Below are 24,825 nucleotides of genomic sequence, written 5' to 3'. Positions count from 1 at the left end.
TTTTGTCATCATCCTCTGAGGGGTAGGAATGCCACGTCAGCCTTTCCTCGTAGAAGGATAAGACAACCTGTGGGCACTTGACATTGGTTTCCTTGGCAGGGACCAGGTCAGCCTCATCAGAGTTTTTCCATTTCATCAGCAACATGAGCTCTCCACTGGAGTCTGTGGCTCCAATAATCCGCTCTGGCTCCAAACCCCGAGCAAAGCCCTGTGGCTTTTCTGACTCTTCTTTCTTCTTTGGTTTGCTCTCCTCTCCCTTGTCTTCAGAATCAGAATCAGCTTTGCGCTTGCCTCCCTCAGATTTGTCTGTCTCATGTGCTGTTTTCTGTGACTGTAGAAACTCAGCAATGAGGTCAGGGCAATCCAGGTTCTCTTCAGGTTCCCATGTGTTATCCTCATCGGAGAAACCCTCCACTTGAGGAGGTACTCCACTTTGCCCTTCACCACTCGACGGTCAAGAACTTTTTCCACCACATATTCTTCTTCCTCCTCTTCTAGCACCTCCTCCACTTTCTTCCTGTTTTTGCTTTTTCCCCATAGTGCCCGCCAGCTTTCTGGTGTAAAGGGTGACGCTGCTGCCAGGCCCAGCCCCGGCTTCCAGCCTCCCCGAAGTTACCTCTTCGCAGTCCTGCGGGTAGAACCCCCGGGGCAGCGCCGGCCGGACCCCGGGTCGGCGGATTCCAAGCCGAACCTCGGAGCTCGCTGTCGTCCGCTCTCCGCGCGCATATCCAGGCATCAAGCCGGTCTCCCTCCCTGTCTCCGGAACCGTTTCCTCTTCAGATCCACCCGCAGCCGCCCGCCCGGAGCAACTCTGCCTCGGTCTCGGGTCCTGGTTTTCAAACTTCTGGAACTTATTTAAAGTACAAAGTACTCATTTTAAAATACAGATTCCAAGCCTCAGAAAGTCTCATTCTGTAAGTTGTAGGGGCATGAGCCTGCAACTGAACCACCCCCACACATCTCTGATACAGGTGATCCACGGGTACACTTTGTGAAACACTGCCACAGAACGACAGTAAACTAAAGAAAAAAATAAATAAAAATCTTCTTCTTGACATTTTATATTCTCTCTCCTTGAAGTGAATTTTTCACTAGCAAAATAAATGTCAAATAAAAGTCAAATGGAAATATAAATCACTTATTTCTGAAAGAAAACGAGTCCCTGCTGTAAGGCTCACATACAGATATGGTAAGTCTATGCAATTAAAATTTGTATTACGTATATATAAAATTTAACTTTTATTCTCTATATAAGAGTGGCTAATCATAGGATGATTGTTTATGTTAAAACATACTGTCATTATACAACCCTATATTTGAATATACTTTATTAATTTTTCAATATTTCTTACTTTATCTTCATGAAAAGATATGTTACCATCTGATGATGTGCATCAGACTGGCATGATATTAAGGAATAAAGAGTTTATGCAACACTGATTAAGGCATAAAAAAAGTTTGTGCAACATATCTAAAAGTCAGTACAAGGACCTGAACATCCAGAAGGCTATGGCCTTTTCTGCAAGATTAGCAAAGTCAAGTACATTTCATGCCACATGCCAATTGAGATAGACCAGTAGACCAAAAACAGCTGCCTGGAGTACAACACTCAGTCAGCCAGCTCTGGGGAAGGGTGTGGTGGCAGACCAGCAATAGACTGGCTCATCTGCCAGGTGAGCATAGTGGTGGCATGTGTGTCATACATATGCTAGATATGCCAGCTCACAGAGTATTTAGCAGCACTTAAAATGTTCATAAGTACCACTACTTTCATCCCTTCACTCAGTAAATATGAATAAGTGTCTACATATGCCAGACACTAGAGATAAATCCAAAAAGTGTTACCACAGGGTGGATGTGATGCATTAGAGTGGTTTCTAACCTAAAGCTTTCCCTGACAAAATGGGATTTAAGAGGGAACTGAAGAAAGAATAAAAATTAACAGAATTTGAAAAAGGAGAGAGGAAAGAAGAAGTGAATGCTATTTCAGAGGAACCAAAACTAAGCCATCATGGTTGAATCAAGGGCGGGTATCGGGGAGGGCTGGGCATTTGTGGGCAACCGCCAGGTCATGTGAGACATTGAGGTTATGCAAGACTTTGAGGTTATACAATTATGATTTCAAATTAGGATCATAGGAAGTCATGGAAAAGGTGGGTGCTGTCGGTTTATTTGTGGTTTTTTGGTGGTGGTTGTAGTGGTGGTAGGTTTTTTTTGGATTTTGATGGGGGTGTGAATTTCCAGTTTTACATTTCATAAAGAGAAAAAACGGTCACAGTGATTATAAAGAGTGACTGAAGTGACCAGGCCAGGAGAGTGGTGAGAAGTGGGTGGATTTGAAATGCCTTTTGGAGGCAGAATCAATAGAGAATTGGCCTGGGAAAGAACATAAAGATGGCAGAATGCAAGGGACCAAGATGCAGCTCTGATTTAAGTGCTTCAGACACATTCAGTTGAAAACTCTATAAGACGACAGGACCAACCAAAACTGGAGAGCTTAGGAAAGGACTGATTTGAAAATGTGAAGGTGTGGGGCACAGAAAAGGATAAGATTAGAAACACTAACTCTTTATCTTCTGTTCTCTATATCTATGAAGACAGTCCCATAGAGTATTATTATGTAAGTTTCTGATTTTCTAAATTACAGCATTTACACAAATTTTTTTTTCCTCTAAGAGCAACTTAATTTAGGTAACCATAAAACTCAAATATTCAAAATATTTCTTAAAGAGTATTGCACGCTCCTGTCTTGTGAAATATGACACACCAACTTCATTTCATCTTCCACTGAAGATTTAATCATACATACCTCAATGTCCTCATAACATCATCAATTTTACCACCTGGAACTCCACCCTGGAGGTCCACTGTCTATGTGAATGGTAAGTGCCCAACTCAGCTTGCTGGATATTCACCATTCATCTTACCCTACTCAAAGTGCACAAAGAATTGCTGTGAATTGCCCCACTTGGAGACAAGACCAAGAACGGGGCCAAGATCCTCAAAAATGGAATAAAGACACTGGTTTCTGGCTAAACCACCCACTGTGGGAGATGATTTGGGAAAGAAAAGGGCATGCTTTAAATTTAATCAAGAGAACCAGGGTAAAACCTCAGGAAGCCACAACTGAAAATAAACTGTAGGGTTAATCCACTTAAGAAAAAAAATTGTTTTTCTATTCCTGAAGCTGAAGTTTCTTTTTTGATAAAATATGCATCTCCCAGGAAGACTGCACTAAAACTCCTGGCAGTTATTTTCACTTGGAGGAGGCCTTCTGATTCCTTCCTGCCAACAGGTTTCAATAGGAAAAGAACAAGACGCTAGCATTAAAAGGCAGAAGAGGCTGCGTGTCCCACGTCTTTGCCTAAAATCACCCTGGCAAAATCACCAAGTTCACCACCTCCAACATCAGATTCTCAAGAAACAACTTTGTAATCCCAGCAACCAAATTAGACTTTCTTGTAGGGGAAAAAACCTAAAAGTAGCCATACTCTGTGACTTCAAAGACTTGCATGGCATAAACGACAGGTTTGCAAACAAAATTCTCCAGTTTCTTTGTCTCTAAAAATGGCCAGAAGTACATGTATTATTTTCCTTAAAATTATTGTTAAAAATTCAAAAAACATCGACATACATGTGTATTTACAAATCACTGTTTTGACATGCTGACACTCATTTTATTCTCAGACATCTGTTTAAGAACAGATTATGAGATACCTGAAAAACTGAGATAAAGAAGAAAAACTAGAATTTCTATGACACCACCAATCTGGGTTTACAGCAGAAAATATGCACACTTGTCCTTAAAAAAATGAAGCAGATAAGAGAGTGACAATTGGTGAATACAAATCAAAGTAAAATGGTTAAAAACAAAAAGCAAACTGCCATAAATAAAGGTTTGTGGGGAAATGGCAAAGACACATGAGGAAGAACACACTGTTTATTACCTATAAAACATTATATATATCACAATGATATATACTATTATTGAGAAAGTTACAATTTTTGTCTAATTGGTTTTTGTTTCTCGCCAACCATTTGTGCAGGTTTTTTGGTTTTTGTAATGTAAAGCCAGGTACGGGGGGGAAAAAAAGGAAAGTTTTCTCTCATCTCCAAGTTTTTACCATGCAACTCACTTGCTTCTCAGACCATCAGCGTGCCAGTATCGTTCGGACTTGGACCTGCTTCCCCACACACAGTGTGTACGTGTTCTCTCTCAGGCCAATTTTAACAAGTGACATTAGGCACCCACATCTGATCTTCCACATTCCAGACAGCACAGGAATAAAGTTAGCACCCAAACTATCTTGGAGACCAAATGCTGACTTTTTTGCAGAGCAGAGAGCATGTCCAGACAAGCTGATATTTTCCATTACAATACGCTCAGTTGGAAAAAGTGAGTCTATAGCAAGGCTGGCAACTTGACTTACAACTGACTCTAAAGAATGCGGCTGCTTTTCACATCACTTGGAATTGTGAAGAAGGAAGAGGACAGCAGGGACCAGGGGCAGTGTACTTCAACACAGTCACATGAGAAGCCTGAAGGCTGGCCCTCGATCATGTTGTTTCAAATAGCCACAGTGAGAAGATACACACGCTATTTAGCTAACATATACATATATCTAGTTGTAAAAATTATTAGCTATTAGAACAAGAATCTGAAGTTTAAAAAAAAAGTCTTCAAGAGAGACAAAATAATCACACTGATTCTAGGGAAAAGGAGTTTCTGTAGGAATTGAAGACTGCAGGCCAAGTGAATCCTGAAACCAAGTGTAGCTAATGTTCCACTTATAGAGGAGGCAGGATGGATAATGGGGTTTTGAGGTCAAAATCGCCAGATTAGGAGCAGTTCCTTCTGCAGGAAGGAGATATGAACTAGCGATTCCCAAAAGCCAAACTCAAAATAATCTGCATGTTAAAATAAAAAAATAAAAATAACCTGCTTAGTTTGGTCCACTGACCACACTTGTGAATAAATTTACAGTTAAGTTTTTAAACCAAAACTTTTTTTTTTACCTGACTTGATTCCAAATGTCTTTCACATTTAAAAGTTTTTTAATGAAAATTTAAAAATTCAAACCCACATTCAGTCAAGGGACTGAAAATTGGCCACTACAGGAGCCGAATGAAGAATGTAGTTGCATTCCTTAGAGAGGTGTCCCCCAAACGTCCTGCATGACCAAAATCAGAACTTATTTTCCAAGAGAGAGCATATGAGGAGAAAAACTCCCTTGGATGTGTAGGTTCTGATACATTTGAGGGGTGGGGGGTTGGGAGGGTAGTAGCCACAAGGTCTTGCTATGTTTTCCTCGTCTTGAAATCCAAGTTTCAGGCAATCCTCTGGCCTCAGTCTCCCAAAGTACTAGTGTGAATCATCATGTATTTCTTAAATGTCAGTTATACTCACACATGCTGACATAGCTTGTGGGAATGTAATAAAAATAATAGCAGGTAACAGTTATTGAATACCAGGAACTGTCTGATGTGCTTTGTGAATTAACCCATTTAATCCTCCCAGCAGCTCTGAGGTAGTTATTTTATTGTCTCCATTTCACAGATGAGGAAACTGAAGCCCAGAAAGGTAAAACAAGGTGCCCAAGTCACACAGGGAGGCAAAGAGGGTATGAACCAGGGCCTGCTTTTGCAGATGCCATTGCAAACACAGGAAGCCATAGCTCTAAACAGGTAATTCTACACGTATATACTATTTAATGCTATACTAACCAGGTCATTATCTCGCTTCAGTGAAGGCAAACAGGTTTAATAGCCTTCACTTCATCTGCATGTACTTCTATCTCTAAGACATATTTTTTTATTTTTATCTTTTTATTTTTTGAGTTGTAGTCTCACTCTTGTTGCCCAGGCTGGAGTGCAGTGGCATGCTAAAGGCCACCACAGCCTCAACCTGCTGGGCTTAGGTATTCCTTCCACCTCAGCCTTCCAAGTAGCTGGAACTACAGATGCACGCTACCATGCCCAGCTAGTTTTTTTGTGATTTATTGTAGAGACAAGGTCTCACCAAGTTGCCCAGGCTGGTTTCGAACCCCGGGTTCATGCCATCCTCTAGCCTCGGCCTCCTAAAGTGCTGGGATTACAGGCTGGGCCACCACATCCAGCCTCTAATACAGATTTATAGCGACAACAAAGAGTTTACTTTTTGCTCACAAGCCGTGTCCTTAATAGGAATTTTAAACCAAAGGCTTTTATTGAAAAGTGAAGACAGACAATGTATCAGGTCTGCCTGTCTGCAAATTCCAAGGGAAGGAAAACTGAAATAAATCCTTTGTGCACCACTAAACTATAATGCAGTCTTGCAGTTTTAGAGGGTGAACAGGGAAAAACAAAGTACAGAATGAGCAGGAGCCAGGCTGACCAGTCCTACGATTCAGTCCCACCATGCCACAAATCCCCGGGGCACACTACATCATCCCTTTCCATTTGTCCCAAGAAGTATGGGACGTGTATTTCCGTTTCTGTGTTCATTCTGTTGAAACTAACTTTATTTGTAGCTGGTAAATAATTTGGTTAAATTATATATAGCTTCTGTTTGAAGGAGAAGAACAAGAAAAGCAAAACAAACCTAGTACTGGTGTCCGCTGTTGCTCTAAGGTAGCATGTGTACAACATCAATAAAAGCAAGAAAAGAGAATGCACTAGCTTTGAGGACGACAAGGCAGCTATTTTACCGAAGCACATTACTAACCTACCTCAACAGGGGAAGCTTTGGAATATGAGAGGGAATGGCAGGGCCCCTCTGCCCCGACATCCTTAAAAGTCCTGTTGTTACAGGAGCACAGAATTAGTGACCACCCTCGACAGAGCTCCAAGTATATCTTCTTCCTCTAGGTTGCTATGGGCAGTATGTTCAAAAAGAAGCATTGGTGTATGGTCCCCTGCATGGTGATTCTGTTGGACAATGTGGGAGGAGCCTTACGATCTTTCTCTTGGTTCTGCTTCAGAAAGTTTTCTTGTTAAATAAAGAGCATCCTGTAGCAACAAACACAAGGCCCAGTCACGGCAACAAAACCATAGAGATGGAATTTTGAAAAGCAGACTGTAACAAGAGACACTGCTTAGAACACAAGGCGCTTGCTCCCTTAAACCTACAAATTTTTATCCTCATTTTGCCAACTTAAACAATGTGGAATTTCTCTGATGAAATGTTTCTACCCCTGAATAGAGATAGACATTCAGAAATGAGCCTAACAGAGATTCCTGGTTTATAAAACATGCCAGTGGACACAAGTGAAAATATTCATTTTACTAAATTAACTCACTCTCTTTTAAAGAAGACTGGCATGCACACAAGGCAAAGGAAAGTCATTCTACTGTTAATATTGAACCAAATGTACAAATCACAACATTTGAGCCCAGCTAAACAAAACAATACAACAGGACTCTACTCCAGAATCAGTGGTTTTGTGTCTAATATAGTTTAAGGAATAAAAGGACGATTTTTAAAATTCATATCATAGCACTAATTTGGTGACTATGCTTTCCATTTCATAAAACATGTAGATTAATGGATAGTAGCATGTATCCTCCCAGTTATATGACAAATTTTAAATGCCAGCAGTCAATCAAAAACAAGTAAGCATCCCAAAATTATTCACTCCACCCAGCCAAGGCTCGGTGAGAATCCCTCTCTGTCATCAATTATCTCAGAAGCATCACAGCTATTAAAAGCTACATAAAAGTACTATCTAAAGAAGATAAAACAGAAGGTTCAACAGGAAATAATTTTTAAATTGATTGGAGACACCCTATAAAAATCAAATTAAAAATTCAGACTCCATTAACTTGACTTGTGTGACTTTCCAGGCTGGGCGGAATTCAAGTCCACTGTTCAGTCTTCTACAAGAAAAGGAGACTGCTCACATTAGCAACTACAGGCACAGTAGATATTTCAAGACAATCTCATTTTTGTATTATTATTAAGTTTGTTTCTAAGCAAACAGATTGCTTAAACACTACTTCTGCTCTTTTGTTCCCCATAATTGGGAAATAACCGAATCTCTGCAGAAATCCTCTGTAAGCAAATAATGGTCCCCTGGTCCTTCCTTTTTTCACCATTCCTCCAGGCACCCATTTCTAACAGTTGCCAGTGAAGCAACTGCAAGTTCTAATCCCTCTATCTAATTTGTGTGAGGCTACAAAACTAACCATCCTGAAGCATTTTCTTTTTTAATCAGCCCTACAATACACTCCTCCTGCTAAGCAGAGTCAAAATGCCTTGGCCTGGTTTCCAAGCCTAACACCTCTGACTCTAATCTTATTTTCTACCATTTCCTCTCACCCTTCCCCTCCAGCAAGACTCCTACACTATTTATCCCAGAACCTGATTTACAAGGGAATTTATTTTTAAATTTTAAAGATGTAGGGTACAATTCAGGGTTAGGAATACAAAGGTTCATTATGCAGGTACCCTTGTTGATGAGGTGTGCCCCTTCTTCCCCTGGCAGTTTCCCTCAACTGCCAATCCCAACCCCCTCCCCCTGGAAGTTTTCTACTACTGCCAATCCCTTTCTTACTAGTATTATAATAATTGTTCAAGGTCTGCTTACGAGTGAGAACATATGGTACTCTGTTCTTTGTTTCTGTGATAGATCATTCAGTATGATAGACTCTAAGTCCATCCTCCAAGTTGCTGTGAAGTCCATATCTTTGTTCACCTTTATGGCTGCATAATATTCCATTGTGTATATGTACCGCTTTTTTTTTTTATCCAGTCCTGCTTCGATGGGCAGCATATAGTTGGTTCCATGTTTTTGCTATTGTGAATAGCGCTGCAACAAACAGGCGTGTGCGGGTATATTTTTGGAAGAATGATTTGAGTTCCTCTGGTTATACTCCCAATAGGGGGATTGCTGGGTCATACGGAAGGTCAATTTCTAGTTCTTTCAGAAATTGCCACACTGTCTTCCAAAGAGGCTGCACTAGTTTGCACTCCCACCAGCAGCATAGAAGTGTTCCTTTTTCTCCGCATCCTTACCAGCATCTGTTGTTGTTTGTTTTATTTATGATGGTCATTCTTACTGGGGTTAGTTGGTATCTCAATGTGGTTTTGATTTGCATTTCTCTGATGATGAGTGAGGCTGAGCACTTTGTCATGTATCTGTTGGGTGCCCGGATACTTTTGAGAAGTGTCTATTCATGTCTTTTGCCCACTTTTTAATAGAGCTGTTTGTTTTTTTCCTTTTGGCACATTTGAGTTCCTTGTAGATCCTAGATGTTAGGACTTTGTTATATATACAGTTGGCAAATATTTTTTTCCTATTCTGTGGGCCGTCTCCCTACTCTCTTGATGGTCTCTTTTGCTTTGCAGAAGCTTGTCAGTTTGATGAGGTCCCACTTGTGCATCTTATCTCTTATGGCATGGACACTTGGGGTTTTGATCAGGAATTGGTTGCCAGTTCCAACTTCCATAAGGATGTCTCCTGCATTTTCTAAGATTCTTAGTTTGAGGTTTTACGTTTAGGTCTTACGTTTAGGTCTTTGATCCATTTAGAGTTAATTTTTGCATATGGTGATAGGTAGGGGTCCTGTTTCAATCTTCTGCATGTGATCAGTCAGTTTTCCCAGCACTATTTACTGAATAGGTTCTCCTCTCCACAGTGATTGCTGTTGGAGGCTTTGTCAAAGATGAGTTGGTTAAGAAATTGAGGCTTTGCTTTCAGATTCTCTATCCTGTTCCATTGGTCTGTATGCCTGTTCTTATACAAATACCAGGCTGTTTTGATGACTGTAGCTTTATAGTAAAGTTTGAAATCTGGAAGTGTGATACCTCCTGCTTACAAAAGCACTTTGTAAGTCCATTTTCCCACCTGGAAATACTTATCAGCCTGTGACACCATAAGACTCTACCCAATTCTCCGACCTCTCCTCTTTAATCTCCTTTGACAGCTTTTGCCTCAGCCCAACTCCTTAAACTTCTTAGAAAACTGGCTGATTCTAGGACCAGAGCAGGCGATAAATATATAAGATTAGCCTGAGCATCCTGTATATAAGGAAGAGCTAAAACACACACCGAGAGACAGAACTGAATGGATTCTTCATGGCCAAAGCTGGGACAACTTGACCAAGAAAACAGTGCTGAATTATAACCCAAAGCATAAACTAAATATCCTTACTGATATAAATAAATGAATGGTTGTCTAAATAAATAAATAAGGAAAATATACAGACCCCCTAGGCAGAAGAATTCAATGTAATATATGCAGATATTCCATCTGTAAGAAACCTCCCTACTCCTTATGTGTGGGCTGCACATATTGACTTCTTTCCAAAGAGTAGAATATGGAAAGGGTGAGAAAAGGTAATTTTACAGTGGAGAAACCTGACCAATGCTTTCTCAGTTTGACCAGCTAATCAAGATCAGTATCAAGTGTCCGGTTATGTCAATAACCTAATCTAACCTAATCTAATCACGGAAAAATTTTCAGACAAATCCCAATTGATGGACATTCTACAAAACAGCTGCCTAGTACTCCTCAAGACTGTCAGTCATGAAAAATCAGGAATGTCTGAGAAACAGTCACAGTCCAGGGGTCTAAGGAGACATGGCAACTAGATACAATGCAATATACTGGATAAAATGCTGAAACAGAAAGGAGACATTAGGTAAAAACTAAGAAAATCGGAATGAAGTACGACTTGAATTAATAATAATGCATCAATATTGGATAATTAGTTAGGATTAATATACCATATACTGATATAAAATGGATGTGGAAAACTCCCTGTACTATCTTCACAAATTTCCTATAAATCTAAAATTATTCTAAAATCAAAACCTTATTTTTAAGAACTGTCTTTGGCTCCTCCATCTCCCTTACCCCATACACAGGCTATAATGGATTCCATGTCAAAAATGTCTCTCTCCACAGTTTCCTTGCCTCCATGCCTTCTGCCACTGCCTTCGTCTTTGTACTCTCCAATCCAGTCTCCACAGATGCCAGGGTAAGCTTTCTGACACACACACCTGAGGACAACACCTCCCTGATCAAAACTCTTCAATGGCCTCCCACTACTTAAATCAGAGATGGCAAACTTTTTTTTTTAATTTTTATTTTAAAGATGTGGGGTACAATTCAGGGTTAGGTATACAAATGGTCATTGTACAGGTAAAGTTTGGATCTCATTTTGGTCCCCACTTCACCTGGTTTGAGATCAGGTACCCTTAATGATAAAGTGTGCGCCCCCCCCAGCAGTTCTTTATTGTAGTTTTATGATAATTGTTCAGGGTCTGCTTATGAGTGAAAACATGTGGTACTCAGTACTTTGTTTCTGTGATAGATCACTCAGTATTATAGACTCTAAGTTCATCCAAGTTGCTGGGAGGTCCATAATTGTGTCCTTCTTTATGGTTGAGTAATATTCTATCATGTATATGTTACCACATTTTTTTAATCCAGTCCTCGTTCGATGAGCAGCACAGTTGGTTCCGTGTTTTTGCTATTGTGAATAACGCTGAAATAAAAGTATATGTGCAGGTATCTTTTTCATAGAATGATTTGAGTTCCTCTGGGTATATTCCCAGAACATGTGTATAAAAGTCTAGATAGTAAATATTTTAAGCTCTCCAAGCCTTTCCTTCTCTGTCATTATAGCACTAAAACAGCCATGTACAATATGCAAACAAACATTATTGGCTATGTTCCAATAAAACTTTGTTTATAAAACAGGCAGAGGGCCGGATTTGGCCCACAGGCCAAAATGTGCCAATCCCTGGCCTAGAGAATAAAATCCAAACTCCTGAGACCAGCATTCAAAGCATGATCCACATCACCCCTGAACCATTTAATTTTGTATATTTGTCTTTGTTTGCCCAATCAACTCTAGGTATGTTTAAGACATTAAGTAACACAAAGTCAGTTAAAACACACTCCATGCCTTCAAAAGACTAACAGTTAACAAGTAACTCAACTAGTGCATCCTAAAGCACCTTACAAGAGTTAAATACACAGTCTCTGTAAAAAGAAGTGTTTGGTAATTGACTAAGTCTGAGGAGTCCTGGGCTTCACAAGGTTAAGCAGCTTTCTTTGCCACAGGAATTCTCAAAGTCTTCACTGTGCACTGTGGATCTTCTTAAAAAGGGATATATTAATACACAATAACTCTCAAATCTGTTTAACTACAGGATTTTTTCACATTTTTAGCATGTGTCCCACAGAACAGTTAAGAAATTGTTGAAATTAAGCACACTTTTACAAGGCAGACTGAAAGTTCTATTTGACATTGTAGTAATCTGAAAAGGGGGCCCTTAAAAAATACCCACATTCCAATTCCAGCAACCTGTGAATGCTACCTTGTATGGAAAAAAAGGTGGAGGGGAGCAGATTTAATTAGGTTAAAGATCTTGAGATGGAGAGATTATCCTGGTGGGCCCTAAATGCATCAAAGTTATTCTTGTAAGAAGGAGGCAGAGAGTGACTTGCCACCAAAACAGAAGAGAGGAAAGTAATGTGGTCACAGAAGCAGTGGCTGGAGTGAGGCAGACACAAGTCCAGAAACGTCAGCAGCCACCGTAAACTGGAAGAGGCAGATTCTCTCCTAGTACCTGCAGAGGGAGCACAGCACCACCTTGATTTCGGCCCAGTGAAACTGATCTTGGATTTCTGGCCTCCAGAACTGTCAGAAAATAAACTTATATTAACTCACCAAGTTTGTGGTAATTTGTTACAGCAGCCACAGGAAATGAAAACAGCCATGGTGCCAATCAAAGTCATGGTGCTGTGATCTATAGCGACATGAAATATTCTTAAGTGAAGCTAAATTAGCCTTGTCCACAATTAGGTCACAATTAGCCTTGGTTAGGGAGGTTTCATTATCCACTTAAGGGAAAGAGTATAATTTGGTGGTTAACACTCTGGACCTGGGTTGAATCACCTGAGTTTGAAATACAGCTTTAATATTTACTAGTTAAATAGATGGCCGTGGAAAAGATGTTTAACCTCTTTATGACTCAAGTTACCTCATCAGTAAGATGGGATGATACTCAGACTCGCTTTGTGGATTAGATGAGCTCATGTACAAAAATCACTTAGTGGCCAGGCACAGAGGCCCATGCCTGTATTCCCAGAACTTCGAGAGGCCAAGACAGGAGGACTGCTTGAGTCCAAGAGTTCAAGACCTGGGTAAGCAACATAGCAAAACCCTGTCTCTACCAAAAAAAGTCAAAAAATTAGCCAGGCATGGTGGTACATGCCTGTAGTTCCAGCTACTTACGAGGCTGAAATGGAGGGATCACGTGGGACCAGAAGGTTGAAGCTGCAGTGAGCTGTGATTGTGCCACTGAACTCCAGACTAGTCAACAACAAAAAACTTAGTATAGTTCTGGACTCCATAACAAATAAATGGAAACTCAATAAAAGAAAACTATTATTATATTACAGTATTACTGCCACTTAGGAAAAAAAAATCTACTTTCACCCCAAGCTAAATCTCATCATATTCTTTTGTTTTTGGTTTGAAAAACTATAAATCTTTACCTAACTTTAGCTTCGGGCATTTAAAATGACCTCAGCAAGGTAAAGCAGGTATTCACACTTGCCTCTCTGAACCAGTGCTTTGGGACAGCTGACTTGATAAAATATGATAGCTCTTAGCTCCAAGACATGTGCTCAGTATGATGTGTTAAGTTCATGTCACTCACTAAAAAGCCTCAAGTTACTCTTCTTGTGTGGGTCATCTATATTAGTTAGCGCAAAGTGTCAACAAGGCACACGTGCTAAATCATAAGCTGCTGATGCTCCACTTGATGGTCTTTACCTGAATGTTTAGTTAGGCTCAGAGCAACAGATGAAATTATTCGAATAGGCCCCCATAAAGGAGTGGTACCAGGCCCCTGAAAACAGCTAGGGAGACAAAGGGGCTTGGTATAACACACAGAAGTCTCCCCAGTATGTCATCCATCTCTCTCCACACCTACCACAGCCTCCACTGCCACCAAAGCATCCCCTGCTGCCACATCCTACAGCATCTCCAGCCTACTACACAGGTGATCTAGGAGCTCATATAATATGCCTAATGAAAAATATGCAGTCAGGCTGAGCGTGGTGGCTCATGCCTATGATCCCAGCACTTTGGAAGGACAAGGCAAGAGAACTGCTTGAGCCCAAGAGTTCGAGACCAGCCTGGGCAACATAGCGAGACCTCATCTCTACAAAAAAAAATTTTTTTTTAATTAGCTGGGTGTGGTGCTAAGTGCCTGTAGTCCCAGTTACTCAAGAGCCTGAGGCAGAGAGATCACCTGAACCCAGGAGGTCGAGACTGCGGTGAGTCATGATCGTGCCACTGCATTCCAGCTTGGGTGACAGAATAAGAACCAACTCAGAAGAAAAAAATCAGTCACCATTGGCCATGGTGCTTCTGACCCAGAGCTGTGATTCCTAAAGCCTTTAAGAGCTAGGCACGTTAGTACTGTAATTATTTATTAGTTACATATTTCAGTACTCATTAGTGTAAAGGAATCCAAAACAGGGTTGACATAAGAAAGCAGAAAGATTATTCACCATTTTGGGTGCCACAATCAATAATTCTTAAGAAAATTATGGAAGGCTCCGCTTGTGACTCAAGTGACCTGATAGCATCTAGAATCCTTCATGAATTGGCCATGAAGACTTGCATTTGTATACGATAACAATAAGACACCACCAAAAACATGATCAAGACCTACTTAGGACATGGGAACTAAGAACCTCCGACAAAGGTGAATAAAGGCCACGCCAACATCTTAGGGCTGCCCTAAGTAGACAAGAATACCCACTAATTGAGCATAAGAGACTGACAATGGATGGACATAGATCCCCTCACTTCAGTAAGAGTCACAGCCACAAGAGTTGCCAAGCCACAAAAGATGAGGATGAATAAAGTGTGACATTACACTCTTTATTCAACCAGCCAATTTCCCACCCCAACTCATCCCTAAACGCAAGTCAAAGTTAATTCTGTACTATCAGGAGTGGCAAAGAAGCAACCACTAGGGCCAGGAGGTGTCCAGGCAAAGCTCTCAGACAGAAAGAATTTGAAAAGGTCTTGAGCCATCCCAGGAGCCCACAGAGAAAAAGCAGAGACTTAACAAAAAGCACAGAGTAGGTCCCAGTTAGTTCAGATTCTCCACACTGTTTGCTACCCCCTCAGCTGTCCTTCCTACACAACTGAGGAACTGTAGAGACACAAGTCACACTAACAAGTTATAGCAGAAACAAACTCAATTAAAGAGCTGTGGAGGAAAATAAAAATAAGCCACGCCACTGGCCATATTAAGAAAGATGCAGAATCATATAAGACACGTGTCAGAATACACACACAGAAAGCTGCCCTGTTCTGTCAGTCATGGAAAGACTGTCCTGGGACACACCAAGACCTCATTAAGAACTACTCAGAAAAGCAAGCCTACGCTAATGAAAATTTTAAATGTTAATGGTTTTTCAACAAGCATCTCCTTTATTTTTTAAATTTTAAAACAGGTTGTTAATCAGAATGTCTATGGAGCCAGGCATGGAGGGCAAATGGTTACTGCTGGCAGGCATGAAAACCCAGAAAGAATCCCCATAGTCCAAGGGGCAGCCACCTCAATGTGCCAGGGGGAGTGTGGTACAGGAGCAGGCTACAGCCACCCTGTCCAGGCACCTGAGATTCTCCAGGACCTGCCCCCAGCACAGCTCATCTAGAGAACCACAGAACCATTGACTATCTGGTTGCTTTTCTTTTAAAATTATAAAAGTCATATGAGTGAATACAATTTAGTTCCAAGGGATATAAATTAAGAAATAAAAGTCCCTCCCTTCTACTCCCCCAATTGCTAACAGATTAGATCACTATGTATTCTTTTTCTAGACACACAAAATGTTCTACAAGTTGCTTTTTTCACTCGACAATATGTCATGGACATACTTCCACATCAGTACATTCCGATCTACTGCATTTTTCTTACTAAATGCAGTTAGAGTTTCCATGCTGGGAGATGGCCAAGAGCCTCCAGGCCAGCCCTTTCCACTTAACAGATGGGGTCCCCAGAGGTCCTGGACACCTCTAACCAAACAGGAAAGAAGCTAGAACCTCCCCACATGGGGCCACGCCAGCAGGTGTTACCAGCGCCAAGCCATCATTTCATTGCTTTCCAACAGAGTCTGAGCCTCAGAAAGAAACAAGGCAAAGGCTTCCTGCGTGGCAGGTGAGAAGCAAGAGGGAAGATAAAATTATCTCAGAGCAAAGTAATGAACTGTCATCAGTGAAGAACCTCACAAACACCCACTTTTTTAAAAATAAGCAAATATCTAGAATCACTCTAAATTCATCCAAGTGACTAAATTAGAATTTCTTCACCATCATATTCTACCTATTTCCAAAACACATCTGGAGTGGAGACAACTCAGCATTTCATGAAGTTCACCAGTTTTCTGCTTCCAGGCCTTAAAGAAACAAGGAAGGCCCTGGTTCCCAAACAGGCTGCTTATCTGAGTCAGCCAGAAGATGCCAATTACTGGGCTCAGGGGCAAATTCAGAGCTGCCATAGTGGAATAAAGGATGCAGTTGAGGCCTCTGTACAACCTTACAGAAGGAAATGTTTATTAAAAGAGAGAACTGTAAATTTCACATGTAAAATATTAATTCTGTTATAATTCAAGGTACTGAGAAGCTAATTAAGTATTCAGACCTTCAGAAACTCCAGGTTAGCTCCCAAATATAGAACAATCTCTCTATCTAAAGATATAAACTCCCTGGAGGCCACAGCCTTCCTGCATGGCTAGCTTTTAAGACATTTTAAGAAACTTGACCTCAAACTATAAAATCAGCTTTTCAGTGAGGGCTACCTAGAGCTTTTGAGAAAATATATTTCAGCTTAACACAAATTTCAGAAATAAATTGTTCTCTTATTCTATTAACACACACAATTTGCTTTGTAAAAGAAATGCTTAGTCTTTTTCAAGGATTCCTTGTTCTAACTGAATGGAAAGACCATCTACCTAACTGTCAAGCTAGAAGCAGGGAATATTCCAGACTGTAATCCTCCTCTCCTCTCCTCTATTCCCAAATGAGATCCATCACCACCACGCCTGGCCACCCTGTCTCTTGACTCTTTTTCTTCTTTAACCCTTGGGTTTAGGTCCTCACAAAATCCCTGGGGGTCCATAACAGTAGCATCCTAACACATCTCTCAGTCACCAGACTTGTCTGTCTGTTCCCTACAAAACTGCCAGAGTACCCTCATTCAGTCATTCGACAAACATTTACAGAGTCTCTACTATGTGGCAGGCACTGAAGATTAAGCAGTGTGCACAATCATGTCCCTGCCCTCAGGACTACTCATAGTGGTATGGGATAAGTAATAGGTGCCATAGAGAAATAGAAAGCAGAAAGAGAGCCAGGGAGTACTTGGAGACTGGGTTATTTTATCTGGAGTAGTCATCAAATATCTCATTCCAAAGGGGACATGTGGCATGTGCTGAAGGAAGGGGAGGGGGCAAGCATCAGAAGATTCCTGCAGAAGAGGACACAGGTGCACCACAGGAGCATGGCCTGGTGTATCTGAGGATAGCAAGAAAGCCAGATTGGCTAGAGCACAGAAAGCCAGGGGACAGGCAACATGACTTGATGTCATGGTCCTGGCTGCTGCCAATGGTGAGTCAATCTTACAAATGAAGTTAATATTATTAAGTGATAAATAGTATGCTTTACACAAATACCAATTATATACAGTGCTGCTAATCTTGCTAGAAGAGTCAAATGTTAACATTATCCAACCGCTACTTCATTATATTCAGAGGAATTTTCCAGTGCTTGAATATTCACTATGGGGTGCCATACTTTGTAAATATTATTGAACTTAGTATTACTTTAAATTTATTTTATAATTTTTAGATATCCATAAGAGTAAAAAGAATGTTGAAAATATGTATTTTTAAGAAAGATAAGTCAAATTAATTTTTTGTTAAATATAGTTTAAATCACAGAAGTATCATTAAAGCATCATTATTAGTCATTTGGAAAAGCAGAATTATTTGAGCAGTATGCTTTTAAAAGAAATTAGTAACAAATTGCTTAATACAGGAATAAAGATCTCATACCCCTCATTCAACATTTAAGCAATATTAGTTGTTTATATGAGGTAAGAAAGAACGCTTGTTTTGCTTTGGCAAACAAAAGTAGGCCAATTATTAAAATTTTTAATGAAAAGATTTCTAAAAGAAAAATTTTTGTGCTTTCATAGGAGAAAGGCAAGAAAATATGTAAATATTGCTGTAGAAATCAGAATCTAATCTAAATCTGAACTAGAAGAAAAAATTTTATTTCAATAGCAAAACAAAATCATGGCAATCACAAAAAAAGTTATTGTTAAAAACGAAAGGAGTTCTTATGAGATTAGTTAGTTCATATGAACCCAGCTCTTTTATAACAAGCAGTCAGCACACCTGCCCTTTGCTCCAGAAGAGACTCTATCTTCTATCTCTATCTTCTGAGGCTAGTCACTATACAAATAAGAGAAACTCATGGGGAATTGCTCCCCAACTGTAAGTGCATTGACAAAAGGGAAAGGAAGACAGAGGAGAAACTTGATAGGTTTCAAGGTTACAGAGGAACTTACATAAACGCTAAGTACCAGACATGATTATAGTCAATTAGCTCATATGTATTTATATAACCCCCACAGCCACCCTAAGACACGGGAACTATTATTAGCTCCTCTCATCTTAAAAATGAAGAAACTGAGTCACAGACAAGCTAAGCTACTCATCACACAGCTACTAAGTGGTGGAACCAGATGCAAACCCAGATGCTGACTCCAGGTCCATGCTACACTTCTTTGCCTCCATGCTTATTCAGCTGGCCCAGAGGACTTCTGATATGATTGGCAATTATGTGTTAATGATTCAACAAACTCTCACTAACCTAGTAATTATTATTACTACATATGTGCAGACTTTTTAAATTATAAGGCCATTTCATTTAAAAGCATCATACGAGCTTTCACTTCCGTATGCTGAACAGAATTCCCAAACTGGAAGCTTCCCCATCTTTGCCATAAAAAGTGAACAAGTTACTCCTGGCTGCTTAAATTTTATGCATGAAATATCCCAGATAAGCAAAATGGAATGAGCCAGCCACCATGATGCAAAATGGCGTCTGGCATCTTCTCCTGATTAATGGGAGAGCTGGATTCTGTCAGTGTTCAAAAACTCAAAATTTCAAGACCTTGGACCTAATAGCCACTGCTTTCCTGTAGGTTTAGTTGGCCCCTGAATAACATGGGTTTGAACTGTGCTAGTCCACTTATATTCAGATTTTTTCTTCTGCCTCTGCCACCTCTGAGACAGCAAAACCAACTCCTCTTCTTACTCCTTGACCTACTCAAAGACAACGAGGATGAAGACATTTATGATGATCCATTTTCACTTAATGAATAGTAAGCATGCTTCTTCTTCCTTGTGATTTTCTTAATAACATTTTCTTTTCTCTAGCTTATGCTATTGTAAGAATACAGTATACAGTACATGTAACATACAAAATATGTGTTAATCCAGGGATCTCCTGTCCTTGGGCTACAGACCGGCACCAGTCCATGGTCTGTTAGGAACCCAGCCACACAGCAGGAGGTGAGCAGTGGGCAAGTAGAGTTCTGCCTTTTGTCAGATCAGCAGGGGCATCAGATTCTCATTTCTCATCAATTAGGAGTTTTTAAAAACAAAATCTATTCCCAGTTCTCACAGGGCCCGAACTCTGTTGTAAACTGTGTACACAAGGGATCTAGTTTACATGCTCCTTATGAGAATCTAATGCCTGATAATCTCTCCCACACTGCCCCCAAGCCATGGAAAAACTGTCTTCCCCAAAACTGGTCCCTGATGCCAAAAAGGTCGCAGACCACTATGTTAATCAACTGTTTATGTTATCAGTAAGGTTTCCAGTAAACATTTTTAGGCCTTATAGGATTAGTAGGTAATCTTTAGGAGAAAGTCAAACATTATGTCTGAATTTTCAACTGTGGGGGAGGGTGGGGAGAGAGGGGTACAGAGTGGTCAGTGCCCCTAATCCTGAATTATTCAAGGGTCACCTGTAAACATCAATCTGAAAGCTACTGAGGACTGGCCCATAGTGATCTATTCAGACAACATCTGGAAAAGAGAATCCTGACCTAAAACAGACCACAATGCTAAAGGAAATTGGAAAACATGGTGCACATCATATATCAAAGATCTGTTACTAAAACTACAAGGGTTAGACAAGGAAGACTCCTAAAATGTTGTTATACCTGCCATAATCTTTCATTACCACTTATTTTTCTTTAAGAACATCCAACCCACCAACCATACAACCACACAGCCCACTCCACCTATCACCTATGTTCTCTGTGTGTTTCTACCTCCACTATCCTGTCCACAAAAGCAGACACATACAGTAAATACTCAGGCTGCTTTGGGAATGAAGAAGAGAAAAGATTAAATATAGCTATCTTGGCCAATTCTCTGAACAGGAAAGATCTATCAGGCATAGACTAGAACTAAGTGCATTTTATTGATAAGGAAATTGAACCCTAAAGAAGTAACTTATCCAAGGTCACACAGGTCTAAGTACAAACTGCTACCCTATCATCAGAATAGTTTTAGCACATTTTCCCAACATGCTGACCCTGTCCACAGGGCACAAGTATATACCTTCATCCATGGCTTGGAGTGGCTGTTCACTAGGCCCACAGGGACAAAAATATATACCATTTATGTCTCATCAATTAGGAGTTTTTAAAAACAAAATCTATTCCCTTCTATGTAAAACTATAAGTAATTCCAATTCAACTCTGCAAACAGAAGGAAACATCTGACACCTCTTCCCTAAACACAGGAAAGGAAAGTTTGTTAAGACAGAAGAAAGGAAATAAAGCAGGTATAAATAGCACAGAGAGAATGTAGTTTTAGTAGAAACTTTCACTATTTTCCTTCAATTTTTTATACACACACATATTCTTACATACACATATGTACTATGTATATGTACTGTTTTATGTGTTTTTCTTTCTGATTCTAGCAATTCAACTGCCAGGAGTTAATGCCAGGCACCAAGCAAGATAAGGAAAGAATAGTACAAGCGCAAGTCAAATCAATGGAATGAGAGAGGCCCTTGCATCACTGTGGCCCTCCCTGTCAGTAAGAAATTTGACAGCAGCATTCATAAAGCATCATTCTCTCTGACCCAGTAATCCCATTCCCCTCACACACTGTGATCATTTTAGTGAATTTTCTTCCACTCTCCACATTGTATTTTCATCCAGTTGGGATCATGGTCCACAAACAGTTTCTGTATCCCACTACACAGTTTTTCTAACAGTCACATTTTTTTTCACCTTTAAATTTTTTATTTTAAAATTGTGGGGTACAATTCAGGGTTAGGTATACAAATATTCATTGTACAGGTACCCTTGTTGATGAGGACCATAATCATTGGGACAGAAGAGCCCTGCTGCATCTCTTAATCTTTCTACATTACAATCAAATTTGTTATTCGAGAATAGTCTCTGAGCATCGAGAGTGAGCACAGCTTCATAAATGTTGGGCAGTTTATTCAACTCCTTGTTTACTAAATCCATAGCTTAAGAACCAGTTAACTGGTATTGTTAATAGAAACAAAATAAGACTAGGAGTGCAAAGGCCTGGTTTCTGAACACTGAACTAATGATATGACCTCCAATGAATCAGGTTCTCTGGGTCTGTTTGACAAGTGAGTGTTTACTGTGGTTTGGGCACCAGTCCAGCACTTTGTATATCTTAACTCATTAAGATTCCATAACAACATTATGAAGTAGGTATCACTACCCTCACGTGACAACTGAGGAAACTGAGGCACAAAGTAATACAGCTACTAGTATCGACTAGCAGAGCATGAATGGAACACAGGCCATCTGGGTCCACAACGCAATCTCTTAATTACTGGCACTGCTGGATTAGAAGATTTCTGGGATTCTTTCCAGCCCAAACCTTCTATGATTCTGAAATTCCAAGAATGAGCTGTACTAAGTTTGTTACATTTATGCCAATTTCTTGAAGTTGCTCAATGCCCTTCATAGGTAACAGATCCTTAATCTTTATGCACTAATAAAGCAGCTGCCAAAGACATTGACTTTAGACACACACTTTAATGAAAAGTCAACCCAAAATGAACTAGAAATCCACGTGGCGCTTTCAATGCTTCTTGTTTATTCAACTCTCAGATGATGTAGGAAGGAACTAAGTTAAGTGAAGTGAGAGGTGAAAGGATACAAGACAGAGAACATTTTGCTTTTGGACTGAGGCTGGAAATTAACAACAAGTGTTGAATTAAATTCAACACTTGGTCTCTGCTCACTGATATTTCAGGTGGGTCTCTCCCAACAGAAGACCTCCAAAGTGTTCCCACAACCCCACTCCCAGATAAGGTAAGAAGGGGAGGTTGCAGTAATACCCCCAAGCCATGAGAAATCTTAGAAGAAATCTTCATGTGAGTTCAGAAAAAGGTTTGAGACTCTTCCCAGAAAATATAAACTCCCCCACATCCAGTTCATGTGCATTTCTTTTTCTTAAATCAACAAATAAATCTAAGGCCCACCCTTTCTTTCTTCTCCCAAAGTCCAATCTCTCCCCATTCCAACACAACCCTCACCCAAAGGAATGAATGAAACTACCACTTTCTAGATAAGAGATTCTAGGACTCTGCTATGCACAAAAATCAAGTTGTGTGATTAAAATGCAGATTCCCAGCCTCTGCACTCATCGAGTATGGTTTGGTGGTTCTGGCATGGAACTCAGGAACTTACATTTCTCTCACTCTCTGCATATGCACATATAGACACACATATGTGTACACACACACATCACCACCACCACCACTCTCCCCAAACCTTCCTGACACAGGTGGCTAACAGGCCAGGCTTTGAAAAACACTGTTACTGATGCTATAAGAGTCAAGTTAATCTCTCTTAAATCACAACCTACATGTTGTCTCCACACACCTTAGGAACCCCAGTGTTTGCTCCGTGTCTGTTTTCTCTGTGCATCTGCCCATTATTCCAGGTGTGCCATCTTCAAAACAGACTTCCCTGCTCTGATTGGGTCACTGCTTTGGCCCTTACTAGGTGACTTGAGCTCCTCCTGTAAAAAGAAAACCTCAGCAGGAAACTTCCTGGCAGCTTTACTAACTCATTCCCAGCATCAAATGTCCACCTAGAGAGCATCAGAGCAATCATTTCATTCATGAGCTAGCTAGTAAGTAGCTCACCTGACATGGGCTTTCTGTTAGGCACTCTGGGGCATCTGATGCACACGGCAGCACAAGGCAGGCCACCTGGGCCTTGCAGTCAGCAGTGATTATCACTGCTTTCCAATCCATCATTCCCTAGCCAGGAGGAAAGTAGACTTGTCATCCTCAGCTTCTGCCTATAGGAATGGCATTCTGTACACATATGGCCAGCAGTCTTGTGCCTACTGAAATAAAATAACGCTGATGGACTACAAATTCGATTAAAGGGATGTATTACACCATAGTTAAAATGAGCTTCTGGAAAACACCCTGACACTGAAAACCAGCTTCAATTCCTCTTACATAAGACACTCTTTTTATGGAGCCCATTTCCTATGCAATCAGTCCCATAGTGACTAGAGTTTAAGTTACAAGAATCCACAGGCCCAAGGTTTCTGATTACACTTGTGTATGCTTCGGAATGAAGGCCCTGACAACCTACCTCCCCGTGCCAGCAGCAGCCTGGTTGGCTGCTCCCAGAGCAGCTCTTAGGCCAGATCCCGCGTGAAAGAAAGAGCAGGCACCACCCAGAGCCCGTGAGACACTAGGGCTCAGGCCACACCCAATAACCTCTCCTCTGACCTGATGTTAAAATGCAGAACACAGCACCCTGGCACCCCAACGTGTTCCTGTTCCAGCCACATAAGCACAAACTTTAACCATGACAATAACTCAAGAGACTGTGTATTAGAGACCTGACTTTCTGAACCCACCAAACAGGACACGGTTAGATGCTCACAGGCAGAAAGGATTTGGCACAGTATGAGACAGAAAACACATGCTGCAGGAAAGTGACTAATAAAAAGGCAGGATTGTGGTCACCTTTGGGGAAAGGGAGAGGGTCATGACTGGGGAGAGACACGGGGTTCGTCTAAGTGCCGGAAGATGTCTATTTCTGGCCTAGGTGGTGATAACTTGCGTTTGCTCTGAGATTGTGGTTTTATGTTTTATGTTCTTTAATAAGAGCATGCAATGTTTTTAAAAGGAACCTGCAATTTGACTTTACTAACTGACCAGTACTCTAACCTTTACTCTAGGGATCACACGTCCCTGACGGCCACTGGACAATCAAGCACATGAGACCATTAGTACTCAGCAATGTTCCCATGGGCAGTCACACGCCCAGTAGCAGAGTCATTTGTTTATAGAACTCTCAAAATTCTGCATCTCCAATGTGGTGGTAGTTAATGTGGCATTTCATGAGCAAGAGAGAACACAAAAGAATGAGAGCAACCCACAGTTAATGGATTACCGTAAAATAATGTTCTACCCATTGCTCATTGTCATAGAGCAGCAGAGAAGAGCAGATAACTGGGTTATAAAAAAGGTTAGTTTCACACTGGATGGGCCCTCAGCAACCTTTCTGGTCTTCAGCCCATCCTTGGTTGGCTGCAGTTTTTGCCCCTTTCTCTACCCCCATAGTCTAAGCAATAAGAGGATTAGGGATAAACATATGTCGTTTTCTTCTTCTCCTCAATACACTTGAAGCTTTTTTTTGTTGTTGTTTACTCTCCAAAGGTTTCCCTTTGTCAGGTTTTTTATTAAATATGCAAGGTA

At 40.6% G+C, this 24,825-nt stretch overlaps 1 protein-coding gene and 1 pseudogene across 2 annotated transcripts in view; both read right to left on the bottom strand.

Moving 5' to 3' along the window:
* The window catches only part of SGMS1 (sphingomyelin synthase 1), a 274,978-nt gene that overhangs the window by 223,698 nt on the left and 26,455 nt on the right, over positions 1-24,825 (bottom strand). The window lies entirely within an intron of this gene.
* LOC103273219 lies at positions 5-726 on the bottom strand (annotated as a pseudogene).

Source organism: Carlito syrichta, unplaced genomic scaffold (genome assembly GCF_000164805.1).
Source record: "Carlito syrichta isolate Samal-C Ts95f unplaced genomic scaffold, Tarsius_syrichta-2.0.1 Scaffold313881, whole genome shotgun sequence".
In the NCBI taxonomy this organism is placed as follows: Eukaryota; Metazoa; Chordata; class Mammalia; order Primates; family Tarsiidae; genus Carlito; species Carlito syrichta.
The sequence above is the reverse complement of the archived record's forward strand: the minus strand, read 5'-3'. Positions and strand labels throughout refer to the sequence as shown.